The sequence below is a fragment of the Papaver somniferum genome, unplaced genomic scaffold (assembly GCF_003573695.1).
Source record: "Papaver somniferum cultivar HN1 unplaced genomic scaffold, ASM357369v1 unplaced-scaffold_137, whole genome shotgun sequence".
Lineage (NCBI taxonomy): Eukaryota > Viridiplantae > Streptophyta > Magnoliopsida > Ranunculales > Papaveraceae > Papaver > Papaver somniferum.
The window spans coordinates 21628835-21652376 of NW_020622934.1; positions in this window are offsets into that span (position 1 = coordinate 21628835).

A 23542-nucleotide genomic window follows, 5' to 3' on the forward strand; every position below is an offset into this window, starting at 1 on the left:
CAAAAACCAATATCCAAGTGTTAATCAATTCAATCGACAACCCAAAGGTCGGATACACTAGTTAATTATATAAAAAATATAATGTGGAAAAGAAATAACACAGACACCAGAATTTTATTAACGTGGAAACTGCAAATGCAGAAAAACCCCGGGACTTAGTCCAGCTTTGAAAACCAAACTGTATTAAGACACTACATACATTAGCCTACTAAAAGTTAACTTTGGATTGGAATGTAGTTGAGCCCTAACAAAAATTACAATGATCAAGGTATAATTGCGCTCCTTACGTCTCTGAATCCCATCAGGACTCTACGCACTTGATTCCCTTAGTTGATCTCACCCACAAATAAGAGTTGCTATGACCCAAAATAGAAGACTTGATAAACAAATTTGTCTCGCACAAAAAAGTTTATTAAAATAGATAAATCTATCTCCCACATAATATCTGTGAGTTTTGTTCCTTCTTTTGATAAATCAAGGTGCACATGAACCAATTGATATACCGGACTTATATTCCCGAAGAACATCCAAGAAATATCAATCACCTCACAATAATCTTAACCGTATGGTAGCGGAACAAAATATTATGGAATCACAAACGATGAGACGAAGATGTTTGTGACTACTTTTTATCTTACCTATCGGAGATAAATCTCGAGCAAATCTTAGAGAAGATAATACTCAATACGATAAAACAAAGTAAGATCAGAGCACACAACCACAAATAAAATAGTTGGGTCTGGCTTCACAATCCCAATGAAGTATTGAAGTCGTTAACCTATTAGGGTTTTAGGAAAAACCTAAGTTAAAGGAGAATCGACTCCAGTCGCAACTATTATCACAAATGATGTGTGGGGATTAGGTTTCCTAGTTGCTAGAGTTCTCCCTTATATAGTCTTCAAATAAGATAGCTTTGAAACAAAACAATCAATATTCACCGATAGATGAACACCTGATTAGATTCAAGCTAATATCTTTCAACCGTACATTAATTGGAAATGCTCAACATAAGAAAACTTACGAAGCCACACAGTACTTTCACATAGATGTGGATCAGGGAAAAACTAATACTGCGGAATATATAAAGATTCATTCTATTTTTCATCAATATTTGCATAATGATACCATAAACTTAATCTATGATGTCAAAAGTTCATTATATCTTCCATCAATATTTGCATAAATATAATATACTTAACTTTTGAACATATATGAGACAATCATAGTTCACGGATGTAAACACACACATCCCATAGCAAGTTTTGCGATATATGAAATCAATAAAGATTAATAGTGCAAAAAATCATCTTCCAAATAACTTAGAACTTAAATAAATAAATCTAAAACATTGCAAGATGAAAACGTTGGCAATAGCTATGTGTAATCACAATATTTTTTATTCCAAACCCTAGTTATCCTTCTTAAAACACAAGAATAAATTCTCATAAGAAGGAAACTTCTTATGAGAAAAACGGAAACCAAGGAATAATTAAATAAATAACAGAAAAACGCAAACCTAGGAAAAAGTTTTCAAAACAAGATTTTGCTAAGTGAATACATTCACAGTTCTTAGCTCAATAAGTTTTATATTCTCACAAGAGAAAAAATTTAGAGCATAAGAGTAGCATTTTGTCGTATTGAAATTTCAAAAAGAGAAAAAACAACGATAAAAACAAACACAAATACTTATGAAATTTTTTTGTGAATGATAATCCAGCTAAGAATGATAAGAAAATATCTATATAATTAGAAAAACATTTTGCCTTCAAGTATCATGTCTCACTCACCCAGGATTTTTGTGAGTGAGATTTCAACCTTGTGATTAATTAGCACAAGTATGAGCTTCGAGCTCATCAAATGAATGCCGTTCATAGTTAAACCTCTTTTTCCTATTCTTTGGAGGAAAAACTTGTTGATGCAAAACATTATCATAAAACTTACTATTATCAAAATATGACGCATAATATGGATTCTTACCGAGAAGGGTTTTGAACAGAGGAGACAACATGTTGATGAGTTCTTTGTATCCTTCAAAAACAACAACATCTCCCTTTTTAATCGAAGAAGACCCTTGAGCTCTTCTTGGGCGATTTATGTTAAGATTACTGTTAAGAGTTTGAACATTCAAGGACGAATCAAATAGACTTCTGAGTGATAGATTTTTACTCTCCACATACCTTTTGTTGATGAAGTTCCTCCAAGAATCTTCTTCTTCAATTGGTGAACACCGTGAAATCTAAATCTCAACTACACATTATATCCTAATTCGAGACATAACTATAAGTAGACTAGAAATCAAGTATATAGTTTTGATTAACTAAACTTGACAAACAATCTTGAGACTTGCGTGTTCGACCGAGCAGTGCTCTAACAATCTCCCCCTTTGTCAATTTTACTGACAAAACTACCAACACATATGGATTAAAAAATAAATAAACTTTGTAGATTCTCATCCATTATTCTTGATTTCCTTGGCTCTTCAACTTTCTTTGAATTCTTCGCTACTCCAAGTACTTAAGCGATTTTGAACGTGTTCAACTGAATATCATTGTTGTTGAAGATCTGTAGCCATAACAATAAGAAAATAGATGTTCTCAATCATTGTTATACAATGTCATAGTATTATTATATCGAATCAAAGTCCAATTTCATAATACTATGGTGACATGTATCACTCCCCCTTAGTCAATACTTTCAATCTCATTATAAAAACTACGCCCCCTTACATAATGATCTGTAACCATATGTATCTACTCCCTCTCAAGGTTGTAAAGGAAGGAGATTTATCTTTTTCCTTCATGATTGATAGTTAGCAATCATATTAACATCTTTTCCATCAGAAGACATGATGCTTGGAGTTTCCATTCAAATATGGGATTGTGATAGAAAAAAAAAACAATTCAAGCTCTACAAGCAATCTTGTGATAAAAAGAGTTTTCAGGAAAGGAAAAAGGAATGTGGGGTTACGGAACCTAACTACAATAGGATTCACGTACGACCAACTCATAAACCTAAAAAAGACTGAATTATCGATTTTAACCCCTTTTTTAATAATCAAACAGGGAAACCCTTTTCAATACCAATTCAAGATATGAAAAGATCAACAAAATTGCAAAAAAATAAAAAATAAAATAAAAATTCTTTTCCTAAAACCTGATTGTGCATGAATCTTGTCTCTCTTTGAGTTCGTGCACATGAGACAAAAAGCACCTTCAACACAATTAAGTTGTGTTGGGATGGACAATAACATGTCCACCATACAATTCTTATACGAAATTCTCATTTCCCCTTTTTAAAGATGGATTAGCCCTTGTTTTTTCTATAGAGGTCTAATTTTTTATTTAGCAATTAACTTCCACAGAGATGAGTTGAGTTTACATGCCTCAGATGATTTCGACTTCTGAACAAGTTTGAGCTTGTTTGATAATCGATTTGCTCTCCGTTGAAGTTTGTTGACATATCTTATTTTACGTTTGTACTTGAAACACTTAGAGAGTACATGATCGACCCTTAAGAGTACAATAAGAACATGTCAAAGTGAAGGACGGTCCAGATACCATACTTGAGCATACTGCTAAACAAATTGAGGTACCTGAAACATGTGAGATAGAATTTTCAGTAGAATGGAAAAATCCATTTTATCCTCCAAAGTGGTTGAAGAAGTTTCTTCATGAACAATATCAAGATTGATATACGTATTGATACAATTATCAAAATCAATATTTTCACCAAGGAGTGCAACACTACACTTTTCATCTTCATTTGAATCATAGTGATCAGACATTTCATCAAGAGTTGCAGCAAGACCTTTGTTCCCAGTATATTTTCTACAATTTGGACACTCATTAGAAAAATGACCAAAACTTTTACACTTGAAGCACTGTGGCATATCCTCATCATCAGTATCGAAAATGTTTCTGTTTTTATGATGGGAACGGGCATGATGTTTTATTAATGACACGGGTTTATCTCCGATGAACCATTTACTTCTCTACAAAAGAAGATCTCTAAACTGTCTTGTGATCAGTGAGACTGAATTGTCAAGATATTCATCTGATGAATCAGTCTCAATAGGATAAAATACAGAGTTGCTGACACTTTTACTTTTGTCAGGTAATTTAATGTTCCTTTGTGCTTTGAAAAAAATATCCTTTCCAGATTTGGATGTATTCTCATGATCAAATATCTTTAACTTCCTAACAAGAGTGTTTCTATAAAGAGTATCAAGGTTATTCCCTTCAACGATAACATGTTTCTTAGAATCGTATTTGGATGTCAATGATCTGAGAATTTTCATCACAATGTCCTTTCAGTAATAGTATTACCCAATGCAAAAGATGCATTAATAATTTCAGACACTTTGTGATTAAACTCATCAAAATAATCTTCATCAGCCATACAAAATTTTTCCTAATCAGAATTTAGGTTTTGAAGCCTAGCTTCCTTTTCAGAGGTATTCCCTTCGAATACGGTTTCTAAGATATCCCAAGCATATTTAGACCGAGTGCACGTAGTCACATGGTCAATTGCTATATTCTCGTAGAAGTATACAAGAACACAATTGAAGCAAAATCAGTTTGATTCACTCGAATCAATTCATGAAAATTATAGCCACGGTTTGCAAAGATTGCATCCCCTATTATATAAATGTATTAGTTCATGCCACAACGGATTCTAGAACTTTAACCCACTCAAGTATGCAAACGGGTATGCATACTTAAGTAGCCGGACTTGGACCGTGTCTGACAGTACGCGTACGGGTACGCATACTACCACACATCCAAAACAAGAGTTTAAATTAGTACGCGTTCGATTACACACACTATAGTTCCCGGACTTCAACTGAGTTCGCCATTACGAGTACGGGTATGCATACCAAGGCTCCCGGACTTTACCTGACCTTGCCAGTACGCATACGGGTATGCATACTATACCGGTCTTGGATTAACATATATGAAAGTACACATACTGTGTCTATAATCCAATAAATGGTCAATTGTTCTAAACTCTATTTCAATCATTGAAACATTCTTAGAGGATGACAATAGTTGTTTTCACGAACTATTAGCATCAAAGAAATTTTCATCGTAGCGAAACATTCCAAAACTACATCAAATGACCGTCTCACACAAATCATGTAAGATGTTACCAGGCGATTTTCACATGATCATCTTTTGACTTTCGTCAAGAATATAAGATGTACTTGGTTAAATCGAAAGCTTACTGACACATATTTCAAAATATCAAATGTATATAAATTAAAGTCTATATAGCTAAGTGACTTAGTCTCAATAAGTAATAGATGGGTTCAAGTCTCCACATGTTCATAAACATAACCAACATAATATGTGCGCCCCAATATTTTTGCGATCCTCACCGCATTTACTAGATCTTCATGGTGAGGATGCACTTCCAACATAATCAAGTTGTGTTGAGGTGAACAAAATCTTGCTTCCACAGGTACTCGAAACAAAATCATGCATAGACTTTAGGAATTTAACAACTTCCTTGGAACTTTAAAAAACTGTTCCATACCACATTAAGATGTTTTCCCTTGTCGTACTCTTTTCTGGGAGATCCTTCTTAATGACAATCTTCTTTGGTACCCATTTCTGAGTAGCTTTTGGAGCAGCGTATTGATAGACGCATTTATGTGTCTAATATGTCTCATTTGTATGTATTGTTAGTGCTCGATTTTGTATTTATTGTGTTATTTTATGTCTTTGTAGGAAATTTTAGAGAAATAAGTCCTTGCGGCGAAATGGGCTCGAAAAGTAGTGTTTTACACCCCAGGACAAAGTACTAAAGGCACCGCAGAAATGCACCGGAAGCACCCCAGAAATGCACCGGAGGAACCCGGAAAAAATGTTGGAAACACCCCAGAAAAATTACTAAAGACACCCCAAGGGACATGTGTTATTCGGACTCCAACAGCGGATAAGGGGCGACCACTGGATAAGGGGTGTCCTTCTTCTCAAATTCAAATTTCAGTTTTGGCGGGAATTTTTTTTTCTTCCCTGGCAGATTTCAATCGGATATTTGGAGGGGTTAGAGGTAGACTAAACCTCTGATTCTGGTTGGGTAGACGTGATATGGATATGGGAAGCTATTTTGGTTGTTGGAATCGATCCAGTTGGGCTTGATTCTCGGTTTAAAGAAATCAGGGAATACGTGGTTGAGAAAAGATACTCGGGATTGTGTCGATGTTGTATGGAAGATGGCATGCGTTTGCAACGTCTTGACACATTCCTTGATGATCTGGGAGCATGTTTGGAGCGTGTAAACACTGGTTGACAGCGTGAGTAGGCAAGAAAGGAAAGAAAACAATCCGAGAATATTTTCTCTTTACTGCTGAGTCATGGGAAATATTTTGAAGTTATAGAGAGATTCGAGGGCCCTGTTGAGTATAAATAAGTTTCTCAGGGAACAAGGAAGGGGTGTCGAGAGTTTTGGGAGCTAGGGAGAGCTAGAGAAGACGAAATCAGAGTTTAACAAAACTCTGTTTCTGCTGCTGCATGAATATGAACACGAAGAACAATAGACTGTAAGAGACTGTCGTTCTTCAACAGTGACAGCGACAGTGGAGTGTCGGTCGTAGTTTCCCAAAAATTACAGCATTTCATATGTATCGTTCTTGTGTGACGCTTCATGTGGGTCGCACATTAGATTTTTACACCATTTTCTCTTCTTCTCATAATTTGTAAACCATTTTTGAGCCATAATAAATTATTTTGAGAGCATTTATACTATGATGAGCTAATTCCCTCGTAACCAAGGCAATGGAGGAAGCTATTCACGCAACATAAATGGGTAACTATTTCATTTAATTTTATAATTCACCTAATCGCTGCTTTTGCAGAGTTTTGAATTGTTTGAATGATTGTCTTAATTATTTGTTATTCAGTTTGATAGGTTATGCTTGGTTTAATCTCTTGATAATCTATGCTTAAGGTTTACAAATAATGTTTGAGAATCTGTATGATTGATAGTGAATTAAAGATAAAAGAGGACTTAAGAATTGAATAGAGTTTTGAAATATTTATCATTCAATTTTGCATAATAGTGGAAACTAGTGTCTTGGTTACCTCTCGCACCCATTGTTAATAATTTTGTATATAATATTTCACAAGTCCGAGAGTTTGAACCTCATTACTAAAACCCACGAAAAATCATTAATCACGTATTTCTTTTTCTCTCCAATATTAATACGAAACATCTTGGGGGAAATACTGGAACAACTGATATTATGTTACTCAGTTTTTCTCCAGTTTGGAACATCATATCTTGTCATCTTAACAGAATCAAATCTGGTTTTATCTCGTTTAAGAAATCTGCAATTCCTTTGCAAGAGCTGGTTTTCCACAATAAAAGCAATGTTTAGTAGAATGGAAAAAGTCATGTTTTGGTGTTACCTGAACGTGTATGTGCTTGATTTGGATCTTGACGGAATTTCCTCTTTTCGTCATCAGCAGTTGGTAGAGATAATTCACTTTTGTCATCCGTGGAGGATTTTGGTTGAGAATAATCTTTAACTTTGACAAATATAACATCTTTGCAAGTACCAGGAGTGTCTATTCCTTCATAACCCCATCCTTGTGTATCACGATGAATTCTACATGCTCCCAATATCGAGGTTAATTTTTCTGAGCTGTTATTTCTACACAAACTCTCTTTTAAGCTCGAGTTTTCTTCTTCCAACCTTTTGATGTTTTCAAGCGCAATAACTAGATTATTCTTGGATAAATCACATTGAATTTTGAGATCTTCTCGTTCCGAATAAAATAACAAGTTAATCTCAATATTCTCCAAGTTATCTAGCTTTGCTTGAAGAGTAATTTCCCGATCATGACTTCCGACACTTTCTTCTTTAAGCTTTCGTATTTCGTTGAGATAATCTCTTGCACCAATAGAATCAAGTTAGTATTGCATGTCTTTATTCCGACTACGAAGTCTATCATATTTAACTTTCTCACTGAAAATGGTGCTTTCAGCTTTCGAAAGTTTCTGATGACATTGCTTAAGTAGTTTATTACCAACTGGATCTGCATGGAACACTTCTTAGTAAGAATCAGAATCAGTATTCGAAAGATTGTTTTCCATAGCTAATGCAACCCAGCCTGCGTAATCTTAATAATCCTAATATTCAGGTCCATCATCAAGAGTAGGCATAGTGGTTGTATATGCCAGTTGTCGACGGTTCCAGCTAGGACATGCTGAAGAAAAATGTCTGAAACCACGACAGTTAAAGCATTGTACAACATCATTAGGAGATGTTACACCTTTAGAAAAATTCTTTTTCCTGTATCTCAAGATTTTTATATATTGTCGTGGAGTAACATCCTTAGCATCTGGTGAACCAGATTTATCCTTAGAGAATTTAGAATTATTTGCAGCTTTAAGAGAAATCACTTATTTTCTAGACCGGTGTTCATTATCAAATATCTTTAACTTTCCAACAAGAGTATTCCTAGAAAGTGTAGAAAGATCGTTCGCTTCTTCAATGGCATGTTTCTTAGACTCGTATCTTAATGGTAGAGACCCGAGAATTTTGCACACAATAACTTTCTCCGGAATAGTTTTTCCTAACGAATATGAGGACTTAACTATTTGATAAAGTCTTTGGTTAAATTCATCAAAGTTTTCATCATCATACATGCGAAGGTTTTCCCAGTCCGAAGCTAGGTTTTGAAGTCTTGCTTCTTTCTGTGCGGCATTCCCTTCAAATACGGTTTCTAAGATATCCCAATCATCTTTAGACTTATTGTACGTAGTTACGTGGTGCTAAATATCTAGGGTAATGGCATGAATGATAGCATTTAATCCGTCAGAATTTTGCCTCGCAATATTAATCTCGACATTACTATAGTTATCCTTTGCAACAGTTACACCATCTAGTATAACTGTTGGAGTATCATAGCCATTAACAATACGAACCCATGATTGAAAATCCTGCGCCTATAGAAAAGTACGCATATCAATTTTCCACCATAAATAGTTCGTGTCATCGAAGGCTAGCGGTACGTTTACAGAGATAACACTCATGTCCATAATAATTAGATTGCTTCAAACACAAACTTATAAGGTCTTAACGTATTTTCCTGCTCTGATACCAATTGAAAAAGCGGGGGTCTAACAACCACTCCAAATATTTTGTTTGGAAATCTGTATGGACTAAAGCTCAATAATATTCCGATAGTGAAAACTCAATCAACGAATAATACTAAAGGGTTTATCTCTTTTTCTCAAATCAATCAACAAATCAAACAGATAGAAATCTATGAGCCTGATTGATGTGAGAAATACTTGGACGGTACCAAAGACCAATATCCAAGATCAATAAAAATCATATCCAACAAATAAGGTCGGATTTATCAATAATGATTGATTAATGCATAACCTGCGATATTTCAATTTTAAAGATAAACAATAAAATGCGGAAAAGAAATAACATAGACACCAGAAATTTTGTTAACGAGGAAACCGAAAATGCAGAAAAACCCCTGGACCTAGACCAGAAAAAACACACACTGATTATAAGCTGTTACACCAATTTCTTACTACCTATTCATATTAGATGTAATACCTGCTTCAGCTGTATTCAAGGACTTACAGAACTCCTAGCAGGACAACGATTCTCTTTAGAACTTCTTTCTCATAAATCTTCTAACAGAACTTAGTTCTCTTTAGAAGATGCACCAACATGATTGATACTTTTCGATCTTTTGTTTTGAGAAAACACCGATTCGATTTCCCTTTAGATGTGAATCAAGGTTTTGGAAATCTTGTGTTTGTTTTGAGAAAAACAATTACTAGGTAAAAGTAATATCAAAACGAACTTATATATTAGGGTTTATTATACTCTTCAGAAAAGGAAGAGAAACCTAATTATTCTACAACAAGAACAACTAGAATAAATTTAGAGATATCTTGTTTAAAACTTCTTAAGTATTTTTACGAGATACCTTAATCGAAGTTTTCTTTGTAGTTCCGATTTTGACTAACAATTGTTGGTATACGATCGAGAAATAAAATCTATCAAAACCTAGGGTTGATGACCAATAACTCTTGAATGGTCTTATATCAGAAGAGAAGACCTTATAATAGACAAGAGGTGAAAAATCTAGATTACAAGTTGTATAATCAATCACGAAGATTAAATCCAACTCGACTTTGTGATCCCCAATACAAATACTTTTATCTCACTCTTGTTCACGAAGAAAAGAACATGGAAAACAACCTTATGAAGCTTACACCAACTTTCCAAAGGGGATAAAAACGTGTAGCACTCACGAACCCTTTATTTATAGAGAACAATGTAGCTTGAAAACTAAGCAAAGCTATTTTCTGTTTTCAAGACTCTCCTAATTTTGGGAGTCTTTCTTAAGTTACAACTCTTTCCAAAATAATTAAATAAATAATTAATTTTGCAAATACATGTATGTGAATAAATCACAATTTATATTATGAAGGAATCACAAATACTTTAATATGGTAATCAAATATGTTTGGAGTAATAGCTATCTTGCCTAGATAAGGAAACATCTTAACTAAAAAGGGCTATTAGTCACGTAATTGGGCTCAAGTCCGTGAACCATTATAAACAGTTTGTGGACTGTTTCCTACTAACGAATATTAAAACTCTTACTTTAATAAATTACTCACAACGTCATCGTTATAACTAGGAATTGAGTGATTCTTGTCTCGTTGAATTCGTAAGCTCATTCGCTATAACATGATAACCTTTCTAGGGATAAAGGTTATTATCACAAAAGTCGCGGCTCAAAGAATCTCGAGTATATATACATAAATGTACATTAACCATCATAGGAATTATTCGATAGAGTGAGCATTTGATTCGATGGATTAGAAAGGTAGAATTGAACAAGAATCCAAATGGAATCAATTACCGCATACCTTTGTTGATGAAGTCCTTGTTGATGTCTTCTTGTAATCTTCAGTCTTTATCCTTCAAGAATAGCTTTTCTTAGACCTAATCTAGTCCGAAACTATCTTTAGTATATTAAATCAAGAATGTGTTTTGGAAACTAAAATTGACAACTAGATTGACATACCAACGCTAGTGGATTCAACCAATCAATGCTCTAACATATCCAACAACTCTAGTACTTCATCATACTTGCATAAAAAATATGGTGGCCCCTTAACGTTGCTGTGATCATAAGTTGGGCGTTTCGAAGGGATGGCGTCTTGGTGCTGTCCCTTCCTCTTACTTACTTCAGTGACCACGGATGAGTAATGTAAATTGAAACGCTTCTCAGATTAACGCTTTCCCCTCCTGGGATCGACTCGATGTTCATCTTCTGTTTTTGTCATCTTTGGTTTCTCTAGTAGCGCGGGTGCTGAAGAAGCAGATCGCTTTGCAGCATCATGGAGTTTCGAAAAGGTCTGTAAACCGAGATTGTCGAGGAGGGCTCACTACAAGAAAACTTGGCTTTAGCGACTATTTTCTTACCAACTGTAGTTGGAGAAACTCTTCAACAATGGTTTTTTGTAAAAAAAACTCTAGTTGGAAGAAATCTCCAACCGCCAGTTTTCTAGCAATGACAATGGGTGAAACTCTTTAACAAAAACAATTTAACAACCGAAATATCATATTTGTTGTTATCACCCTTCGACTATCGTAATTAGGTAACTTAAATGTATCATAGAAGGTATATACTTCTTGTCACTCGTCTTACTCACCAAACAATCTGTTGGTGGACACCTTAACCTACCATCTTTTTGTTGGTGTTGTTACCAGCTTTCAGCCTTGATAGTTTGGCAACTAGAAAGTATATTAGAAGGTAAATACTTCAAGCCATTATGTGTAACCACCAAGTCAAAATGTTGGTTGACACTAATACCAACCCATCGGTTCTCTGGCGTGGTTAGAAAATTTCAGCTACCATGATATGAAAACTACTAAGATTTATGATTTATCAAGCCTGAAAAGATATTAAAACTTCTCTGCGAGTTAATTTCATAACGCTGATTTACAACGAGTTGACACAAGACTGTATATTTAATCCATATAAGGGATAGACAGAAGCAAATGATATAAAAAAAATCTTTAAGGAGCTATGAAGGAATCACCAAGGCACTGTCTTTTCTCAATTTCAAAAACTAACAATGCCAAGCTCTCTTAACATGATGTGAGAGAATTTCAGTTTTAATACTTTTTGTAGTTTTAACTGTTAGAGCACTGCTCGGTTGAACCCACCAAGCGTTGGTATGTCAAGATTGGTTGTTATATTTAGTTCCAAAATTCGATTCGCTTAAAATGTAAACTACAATCAACTTCGATAGGTTAGACTAGAAACGATAGAAGTATTGTTCTCCAGTTACTCACAAAGATCTGAAGATGGATTGAAGACAACAAAGACACCATCCTTCAGCTTGAGGTTAGTAACTAAGACTTGACTTGTTCCATATCTATCTTGTGTCTTTCAAATCTTTTAGATTGAAAACATAACATACAAAATTATATTTTGATGATCAAAGTGTCAAGGAATTTATTGAATTACGAAGTATAATGGTTACCTTTTGAACTTCGTATATAAGACATCGACATAATCGTATGAATGCTACTGTGATTATGTATGAGTATGAGGTGAGGATTTCATCCTAGGAAACAATGTTTTACATTCGTTTAAAGGAAATAAATTCATAAACTTGTTTTGTGAATCGAAAGGGAAATCGCCATGCTTATTGGTATTCTTATTCATTGCATATCTTTTGAACTACCAATATGTGTGATTAGTATAACCGCTCATGAGTTGTTTATGTTCTTGGTGAAACTATTCACAAGGCCTGACTTTTGTATTGGTATGACTTCTTATTAGTGAAACCGACCTTAAGTAATCAACTGATATGGTATGATCGATTTGTTGTAATTGGTATGACCAACTCTAGGCAAAGGGGAATCGATCCTAGTAAGAGGTTCAACCGATTACAAAAAGGGGAATGGATCCTTGTAAGAGGTGCAACCGTACACAAAAGGGGAACGGATCCTATGAACATGTGCAACAAGTTTTGACGGATCCTATGAACATGCGCAACATGTTTTTATCTATTGGGAACCGTTCTTATGGACATGTGCACCAAATAAAAGTTAGAAACCATATATATGTGGAAACCGAATTTGGAAATATATTGCATATCTTGAGAATATTTTCGGTTTTTGGAAATTCCTTGGTGTCTAAACTTCCTTGGTCTATAAATATCAAAGTTTTCATTTCGAGCAAACTAATCCTCAGAGCCAGCAAAACTACCTAGTTGTGTTGTTACCGGTGGAGCCGCCTATTCGGAGAGGAAAGTAACCTAATCAGGCGAAATCTCTTATATCCGCTCAGTTTAAATACTTCTTTGGGATTGAGAAGCTCTATTAGTATCATCGGTGGGAAACTAGATGATTGCATTGTTATTTTAGTTTTCGATTATTGATTTGATTGACTAACGGTTGTTGAATCTTTGATTGCACCTAGTTTGTATATTCTTGAGAACCTTCTCTTCTGATATAAGACTCACTCAAACTAAATGTAGGATTTAACGTTTCCATGGATCTAAGTTTTCTAGATTCGTTAGATAGATTCATTGATTTTCCATTGTTAACAGACTCCATTATGTGCGACAAATCAATAAGGAATCAAGTTTGTTTTTGCAGGTTGTTACTTGAAGATTAAATCGAAGATTGAAGACTTTGAAGATTTGAAGACTTTTGTTCTTGTGTTTTGATCTTGGTGTAACTTTTGGTGACTTGATTTTCCAGGATTAAAGAGGTTGTTTATTTTCAATAAACATAACCCTTTTTAAGATCAACAAGTAGTTTGTGATTTTATCATAAACCTTGTCATCAAGACTGATTATTTCGGTAATCATTGTCTTGTTTGATCTTGTAACCGAGGAACTTCGGATCTGGTAACAGGTCTTAAAAATAGAAGATCCTTACTATGCTTATATCATATATTTCGATATTGTGATTATAAAGTGAGTTTTGTTACCAAAAAATTTATCCTTTACTGTTTGGAATACGATCCAAAGGAATCTTGTCTTGAAAGATTGAACCATTAAGAAGATATATTAGATTTAAGTCATAAAGAGAACGCCTGTTGTGCTAGGATATATAGTATCAAATATCTATTGATAACTTCGGTTCTGCTAGATATTATCAAAATAAATATCTATAGAGAACTCCGGTTCTGCCAGATATTATCAAAACAAGAATACTGCTGAAGCTGAGTAACTAGGATTTTAGTCTACTTAGTATTTTCTACACAAAGTTGAAGGTTTACTTTTTGTAGCGTCTTAATTCATTGAGTATTCAAATTTGGACTAGGTCCCGGGGTTTTTCTACAAGATTGTAGTTTTCCTCGTTAACAAAATTCTGGTGTGTGCTTTACTTTATTTTCGCATTATAATTGTCTTTATATTCTAATCAAAATAGGCACTTGTATGTTAACTAGGCACTTGATATTTATTTTATAAGGTTTCGGTTATCAAGTGAACATTTTGTTCTAGTATTGTATCGATTTCATATCCATAGACGATCACACAAAGTGTATTGGAGTTCTCCACTTAACTTAGATATTCTCATATTGTTAGGTCAGTCCGGACTAACCCCATTTCAAGTGGACACCATGTTGAAGTATTCCTTGAGTGATTGTTGCTCCAAGAGGTTTATACACGGTAAAGATTGAATAGGTTGTGATCAAATAAAAAGATTATGGTGTATTTGGGTACCCTCGTCTTTTCAATTGGTATCAGAGCCAGGTTAACACGAAAATACCTAACAATCCGTGTTTGGTGTGATCCAACCTATAAGTTTTGAATCAAATGATTGATTCAGTTAACTTTCCGCCGGGGTTTGATGGATCAAACTATCTATGGTGGAAAATGGCAATGGAATCTTTTCTTCAATCTCGTGACTTCAACACTTGGGTTTTAGTTATTGATGGATATGAACACCCAAAAGTACTGGTCAACAACTCAACCACTGAGTTTATACTAAAGGAATTAAAGGAGTTCAATAAAGAAGAATTTTTTTTTTCGAAGCAAAATTCCGATGCTTTAACTCGAGACCTCCATCATCATATAACCAAGTGTAAAACATCAAAGGAGGCTTGGGATATTCTTAATTTCGTATTTGAAGAGAATGCCTCTGAAAAAGAAGCTAGGCTTCAAACCCTATCTTCTAAATGGGAAAACCTTCGTATGGATGAAGACAATACCATTGATGAGTTTGATCAAAAACTTTCTGAAATAGTGAATGCCTCTGACGTTTTAGGAAAAACAATTCCAAATAAAAAATATTGTGTGTAAAACTCTAAGGTCTTTACCACCAAGATACGAATCTAAAAAGCATGCCATCATGGAAGCAAATGATCTTTCCACACTATCTAGAAGCGCTCTAGTTAGTAAATTAAAGATCTTTGACCTTGGATACCAATCCAAGAATGAAGATGGTATTACCCTTAAAGCTGCAATTAAGACTAGTTCTTCGGCAGAAAATTCTTGTGAGACACAAACTGAGAATTGTAATGTCGATACAACCGCACGACAATTTAGAATGTTATTAAGACAAAAGAATATGAGTTCTCCTAAAGATGCATCTTCTCCATCTCAAAAATCACAGAAATATGTAGAGAATAAAGAAAAAAATGGTGATAGCTCTAATTGTTCAAAGGATCAAGAGAACAAGGCTTTCCATGCAACTGTTGAATGCACACCTGAAAAGGATACTGAAGTAACTCAAGAGCCAAAGGAACTTGAATGTGATCTTCGTGAAGAGAATGAATGTCTGAAAAGAACTTGATGAATTGAAGAACGATATATAGATTATTGGTGCTGGTAATTATCCTGAATGCATGAAATGTTACAGAGAGCAAATCGAAGAAAGTCATGATCGAGAAGTGAAGTTATAGTTGGAGAATCTAAATAACACCAAGGTAAGTAATTCTACCGAATATGAAATATATTATAAAGTTCAAATTGATAATTTTAAGGTTGATTTAGATAATGCTCGCGAAAAAATAAAAATGTTGAAGAAAGAGAATATGGGTCTAAAAGTAGACTTAAAAAAGTTCGATAGTAGCACAAAACAACTTGATTCAAAGTTGAAGTCCACTAGAGTTCCTCATGACACGCGAGGATTGGGATATAAAGGTAAACAAACTTTGAATGCTAAACAGGAGACAAAGTTTTTAAATCCTAAAGACTCTGCTGAAAAAATTGCTTCAAAAGTTGCCACAAAAGATTGCTCTTCCATAAAAGAAAAATCTGTAGCACCTTCATCTTCAGCAAAAGGCGGAAAACGTAAAATCCGTCAAACTCTAATGAAAGAGAATCCACAACAAGGTAACACTAATCCTCATGTTTCATGTGTTACTAAGCATTGCTCTTATTGTGGATATAAAGGACACTTGGAAAAAGGGTGCAAATTTCATAAAAGGAATGAGAAAGCCATAGATGCACGCGTTTCCGCAAAATTGGCTGAACTCGATAATGCTTCTCGTGCTAAATCAGGTCATCATTGTCCTAGAAATGAGGAAAAGAATTATTGTAATGATAGTTCAAAGTTTACTTATCAGGCTTCTACAAAGTTTTCTCATTATCGCTTAAACAATAAAAGGAGAGATAACTTTGTAAAGACAAGATCTGATATTCCAAATTGGAAAAAGACTAACTCTCAGAGTTTTCAACGTTTTTAGTTACCCTAATGTTTCCTCGAGAGATCCATCTAAGGTTTCAGGAGGAAATAATAGGAAGAACAAAGTTGCTCTTGTAAAACCCATTTCTAAACAGTGTCCAAAGTCTTCTCTAAAGACAACCAGGAAGGTATCAAAAGATAGTCATAATGAGGACACTCCAATGATAAGTTTCAATACTCATGACATTAAGAATATTGTGCTAAACGTTATTGATCAAATGAATGTATCTTCGTGTTGTCATCTTTATATGAGATAATTAGGTCTCATAATCAGTTACCTTTTTATGATTTTGTGACTTTTTATTTAGCGGATTTCATATCTACCTTTTTGGGTTTCTTAATCAAATAATCATAAAAGGATGATGACAATTAATCCCATATGTGAGTCACGATTATACTATTATATATTTATTTCCCATAAGTTGTGTATATAGTATACATATGAGTTTTTGGTATTAGCTTATTACTATTGGCACGTGATAGTTAAAACCATTTCAACCTTTCTCTGGTAAAGGTTTCTTTTTCTGTTCCTATATCTTTGCACAAGGATGACAAAACAATGGGAAGAAAAGGATGCGGAACTTGAGGTAACGACTTTGTTAGTTAATCGTTTTACTGTTTAAGAAATGTATGATTTCATTTCATATATTTTACTTTCGCTTAACAAAATTTCGGTACAATTGATGTTTATTCCATTATGTGTGTATGGATGTGTGTGTGTGATTCAATTGTTTCCGGTTAAGAAAAACTATTCTTATCTTGCTTTATTGTTTGGTATCAATTGTTTAGGCTTACGAAATTGCGGTGCTTTAATGTCTATGTTGTTTCAATTGCTTCCGGTTGAGATAAATAATTATACAAGTTGATTTATTTGATTTGTATGAAATGTTTATGGCTTAACAAAAGTGATTCGGGATCAATTGTTTAGTCAAATTAGATTCTGGATAAGAGAAACTAAGTTAATTCTGATCTTAGCTAGACTTATCAAAGTGTACGATTCGGTTAGTCAAGTCTAATCGAATGCCTTAACAAGAAATGCTAGTTAACAACCTAGTACTTGTCTTGTTAAAGCGAAAGGTCTAAGTTATTGTTTCGAATAATTAGAACCTGATAAGAAAAATAAAGTTAATTCTGATCTTTATTTTGGTCTTATCGAACAAGCGATTTTTTTTGTACAATTGTTTAGCAAAGGAACTAAGGTGCTTAGTCGATTTTTTTTAATTTGCTAAAATATTAGGGAAAATTGCTCCGGGAAATTGTTTCCTTGATAACATATCAAAACAAAAATTACTTTGTAGTTTCGGTTTTGATATTGGTTATCTAAAATGGTGTGTGGAACCCTCGTGCTTAACTCTTATAGGTTTGCAAGTCTAATTTGGGATTTGTAAGATCCTTTCGGTTTGACCTTTATTTGCTCGTACCATTGTCATTTTGTGACAAAAAGGGGGAGAAATATATGGAGTAAACAAGTGATATTGGTTGGTAATTGGTATCACTAAGGGAAAGGACGATGGTGCTTAAACGTTATATCTAACGAAAAGAGTAAAGCATAGACTAAGGGGGAGTAGCATATCATATTGATACTTGTAGTTATATGGACTACAAAGAAAATAACAAAGACGTGTGGATTGAAAATCTACCTATCTTAACTTTAGGGGCAGTATTAGATTTGTTATTATAATGTCAACAACGATATTTATTTTTGAATACATGCAGATTAGTATGAGTTATTTTTGTAATTCGTTTATCTCCATATGTAATAGAGTTTTGTCACTAAATTGACGAAGGGGGATATTGTTAGAGCACTACTCGGTTGAACCCACCGAGCGTTAGTATGTCAATATTGGTTGTCATATTTAGTTCCAATACTCGAGTCACTTAATATGTAAACTACAGTCAACTTCGATAGGTTGGACTAGAAATGATAGAAGTATTGTGCTCCAGTTACTCACAAAGATCTGAAGATGGATTGAAGACAACAAAGATATCATCCTTCAGCTTGAGGTTAGTAACTATGACTTGACTTGTTCGATATCTATCTTGTGTCTTTCAAATCTTTTAAATTGAAAACGTAACATGCAAAATTATATTTTGATGATTAAAGTGTCAAGGAATTTATTGAATTACGAAGTATAATGTTTATCTTTTGAACTTCGTATATAATACATCGTGATTATGTATGGGTATGAGGTGAAGATTTCATCCTAGGAAATAATGTTTTACATTCGTTTAAAGGAAGTAAATTCATAAACTTGTTTTGTGAATCGAAAGGGAAATCGCTAGGCTTATTGGTATTGTTATTCATTGTATATCTTTTGAACTACTAATATGTGTGATTGGTATAACCTCTCATGACTTGTTTATGTTCATGGTAAAACTATTCACAAGGCCTGGCTTTTGTATTGGTATGACTTCTTATTAGTGAAACCTATCTTAAGTAATCACCTGAGATGGTATGATCGATTTGTTGTAATTGGTATGACCAACTCTAGGAAAAGGGGAACCGATTACAAAAAGGGGAATCAATCCTTGTAAGAGGTGTAACCGTACACAAAAGGGGAACGGATCCTATGAATATGTGCAACAAGTTTTAACGGATCCTATGAACATGTGCAACACGTTTTTAGCTATTGGGAACCGATCCTATGGATATGTGCACCAAATACAAGTTAGAGACCATATATATGTGGAAACCGAATTTGGAAATATATTGCATATCTTGAGAATATTTTCGATTTTGGAAATTCCTTGGTGTCCAAACTTCCTTGGTTTATAAATATCAAAGTTTGCATTAAGAGCAAACTAATCCTCATAGCCAACAAAACTACCTAGTTGTGTTGTTACTGGTGGAGGCGCCTATTCAGAGAGGAAAGTAACTTAATTAGGCTAAATCTATTACGGCCGCTTAGTTTAAAGATTTCTTTGGCATTGAGAAACTCTATTAGTACCGTTGGTGGGAAACTAGATGATTGCATTGTTACTTTAGTTTTCGATTATTGATTTGATTGACTAATGGTTGTTGAATCTTTGATTGCACCTAGTTTATTTATTCTTGAGAACCTTCTCTTCTGATATAAGGCTCACTCAAACTAGATCAAGGATTTAATGTTTCTACGTACGGATCTAAGTTTTTCTATATCCTTAAGATAGATTCATTTATTTGCAATTGTTAACAGACTCTGTTCTGTGCGACAAATCAATAAGGAAACAAATCTATTTTTGCAGGTTGTTACTTTGAAGATTAAATCGAAGATTGAAGACTTTGAAGATTTGAATACTTTTGTTCTTGTGTTTTGATCTTGGTGTAACTTTCTGTTACTTGATTTTTCGGGATTAAAGAGGTTGTTTATTTTCAATAAACATAACCCTTTTTAAGATCAACAAGTAGTTTGTGATTTTATCATAAACCTTGTAATCAAGACTTATTATTTTGGTAATCATTGTCTTGTTTGATCTTGTAACCGAGGAACTTCGGATCTGGTAACAGGTTTTAAAAATAGAAGATCCTTAACTGTGCTTATATCATAGATTTCGGTATTGTGATTATAAAGTGCGTTCGTTACCAAACAGTTTATCCTTTACTGTTTGGAATATGATCCAAAGGAATCTTGTCTTGAAAGATTGAATCATTAATAAGATGTGTTAGATTTATGTGTTGTAGAGAACGCAGGTTCTGCTAGGATATCTAGTATCAAATATCTATTGAGAACTTCAGTTCTGCTAGATATTATCAAAACAAATATCTATAGAGAACTTCAGTTCTGCTAGATATTGTTGATGCGTGTCGTTAATGAAACAAATTAATAAATATATTTTCCACTAATTAACTGGTAATATAAAGGTAGTAAGAGATCGTTCCCACAGAGAGCCGTGTAATTGATAGGTTATTTGAATTAGAAAAATAAAGTAAATAACAAATAGGGGTTTGGTTGTAAGATAAATATAAAGAATATAAGAAGAAAGGGATGATTAAGGAATCCTTCACCGTGTTACCAAGTGTTAACAGGATTAAAATACTTATCTATCTTCCGTTAGAACCATTCATCACCAACCATAGAATAGCAGGTATGCTTAACTATCCCCAAAACTCCTTGTATCACCGGATATCATGTACGCTTAGTCACCGGATTCTATTCAAATGAGCCTCATTGAGGTATGCTTACAAGGTGTAACTCAATCGAACACTTTAGGGTTTGCGAATTTAGGTTTGATTCCAGCAGTTAAACGCAGTAAGCTCGGTTCACTTACTGGTTTTGTTTCCACACACGATTGCTTTACAGAATACCTCTGCAAGGTCTCATGTTCTCTACTTGTGTAGGAGATGCACGTCAATTACAGATCGTTCAACTCACTACTAGCAATAGAATGATAAATAGACTAATCTGGTTGCGCACCCAAACCAATCTAAGAATCAATCATAAACCCTAGATATAATGGAAAAAAACGATGATGATTAAAACTTCAAATAGGTTTGTATTGATAATAAAGCTTCGCGCTTAGAACATTGAATTCATCCTTAATCAACAAAGGATTTAGATACTCATATTACAAAGAAGATGAATAATGGTGGTTTCCCCCTAATGGGGTGAACCCTAGGTTTTGATGTAGAACTTGTGATATGAGATGATATTCGATTTTTGAAAGGCCTAATACCTATTTAAATAAGTTTACATTGCTTGGCCATCAAGTATCTAGTTCGGTTCAAGACTCGGCTCGAAAATACGAAATAACGACCCCAAACGTGATTTTAGGTCTTCCAAGGTATTCCTACACGTTTGTCTAATTGATAAGTATACGTACCTGTACGCGTACCTCAAATTCCATCAGAATTTTTAGGAATTAAAGTATGCGTACCCGTTTGCATACTTTACTGTCCTTGGTATTCGATAAAAACTCGTTTTGGCCACTCCTCTTCATCCGAACTCGGAATGACCTCATTTTTTTGCATTCTTTTTATCTTTCAATTCTCTTCAAGATGATGATGAGAAATCCTTAATTTGAATGAGTTAATCTCGGTCTTTGGCCTTTCTCTTGATTTTGAGCGTTTTTCTCCTTTTTGTCGCAATTCTTCAACTTCTCTTGGACTTGGGCACTTGGGTACTTGAAATACTTATCTTCCTAGATCTTTTCAGCACTTTGTAGCTCATTTTTGGATGATTCACCTATTAGAGGCAAATAAGAGAAAACAATAGTAATAGTACAAAAATATGCAAGAATAATAGCTTAAACAAGTATGGAATGGACACTAAAATCATATGAATTATGCACTTATCAAATTCCCCCACACTTAGCTTTTGCTAGTCCTAGAACAAACTAAATAAAACTAATCATATATACAACAACTCCATGTATTTGAGAAAACGGTTACACTTAGCATGTATAACAAGCCTTTAAACCCTTAGGTGTCCCTAGTGGATGAGTTACAGTCTCGTGAGGGTTTACAAGAGGCATACCCACAAAACCTACTCCAGTTTCTTGCCTTGGAAGAACCACTAAGGATAGACACAAAGTAGAAAGCCAATTAATTAGCTCGCATATGTTCTTTAACTACAAACATCCCACATACATTCCAATCATCACACATAAGCAATTACTTACGTGTTATATTCAGCTTGATTGCAACACTCTACTAAGATAGTCATCATACTTGTTGCAACGTTTGCCACAAGACTCGCATACATGGATATATAAGAGAATGGAAATAGAAAAGTGAAGTGTGCAAATGTTAACTAAAAGTGAAAGATGTTACCCATAATACTTGTATGAATGTCGTCAAAAGATTCTTATTTATAGCGCACTAGCTGAGAGAAACACCCATTTAACTCGAACACATGATTAAATACTCTAAGCGCATGTTCCTTTTCAGAAAGTATGTGATAGTTGCCTTGGATCCTGCGTTCCATGCTTGTTTAGGCGACGGAGACAGGGAAAGCGTTTCACACACACTGCTATCCAAGTGTCGAGAACCTCATCAATAGTCTTTTTGGCTTGCTATATAATGATGATATGGTTTTTGTTTTCATCGACTATGATTAGTCCGCAATTCCAGACCTATCATAGAATTATTAATGTCGATAAAAGAAGAGGAACCTTATATAAATATTTTTTTTTCCGGCTCACTCTTTATGAGTATAAGACAAATGTCTATGGAACTTTTGTATGCCCAACCAATGATTACCATGCTACAACATCCATTAATAGTTTTTTAAAAGTGGGTTTCATTTTTGAAGTTTGGTAGTAATATTCAATATTAAGCTGAATCCACTGTTGATAAAAGTCTGAGAAAGTTTGTTGCAGGTATTCGCATGATAATTCTATTGTGAGTTCTATGACCCCGCTTAATTGTTCATCTTGTGTTATTCTTTGGGTTTGAACTCTCATGAAACCTTTTACCTGTCCCAGTTTGTCATGTCTTATTCGGCAGGGCATGCAAGAATGGGTGGCACTAGCATCAGTTTCTTCTCTAGGATAAACAAAATTGTGCTTAGAAATTCTACAGCCCAATGTAATTCTTTTCCTTCAGGATTTTTTTTGTAATTGAGTTTTTACATAAGACTGATAAAAGTTATAACATAACCATAACCATTCATGTCAGAAATACAAAACCTGACTACTTAAAAGGAAAAAAAGGAAAAGAGGACTTCACAATTACTAAGAAAAGCACCACCCTGTTTGTTAATTTTGGTTGGGTCTTTGAGTACACCTCAGTCAATATAGGGTGCATAGATAACTTCTATATCTTTGTAATCTCTGTCTGCTAGTTGATTTCTATCCAACCACTAATTGCGTAATGGTCAACCCTCAACCCTCAAGCTTCATATTATCTCATCTGATGCT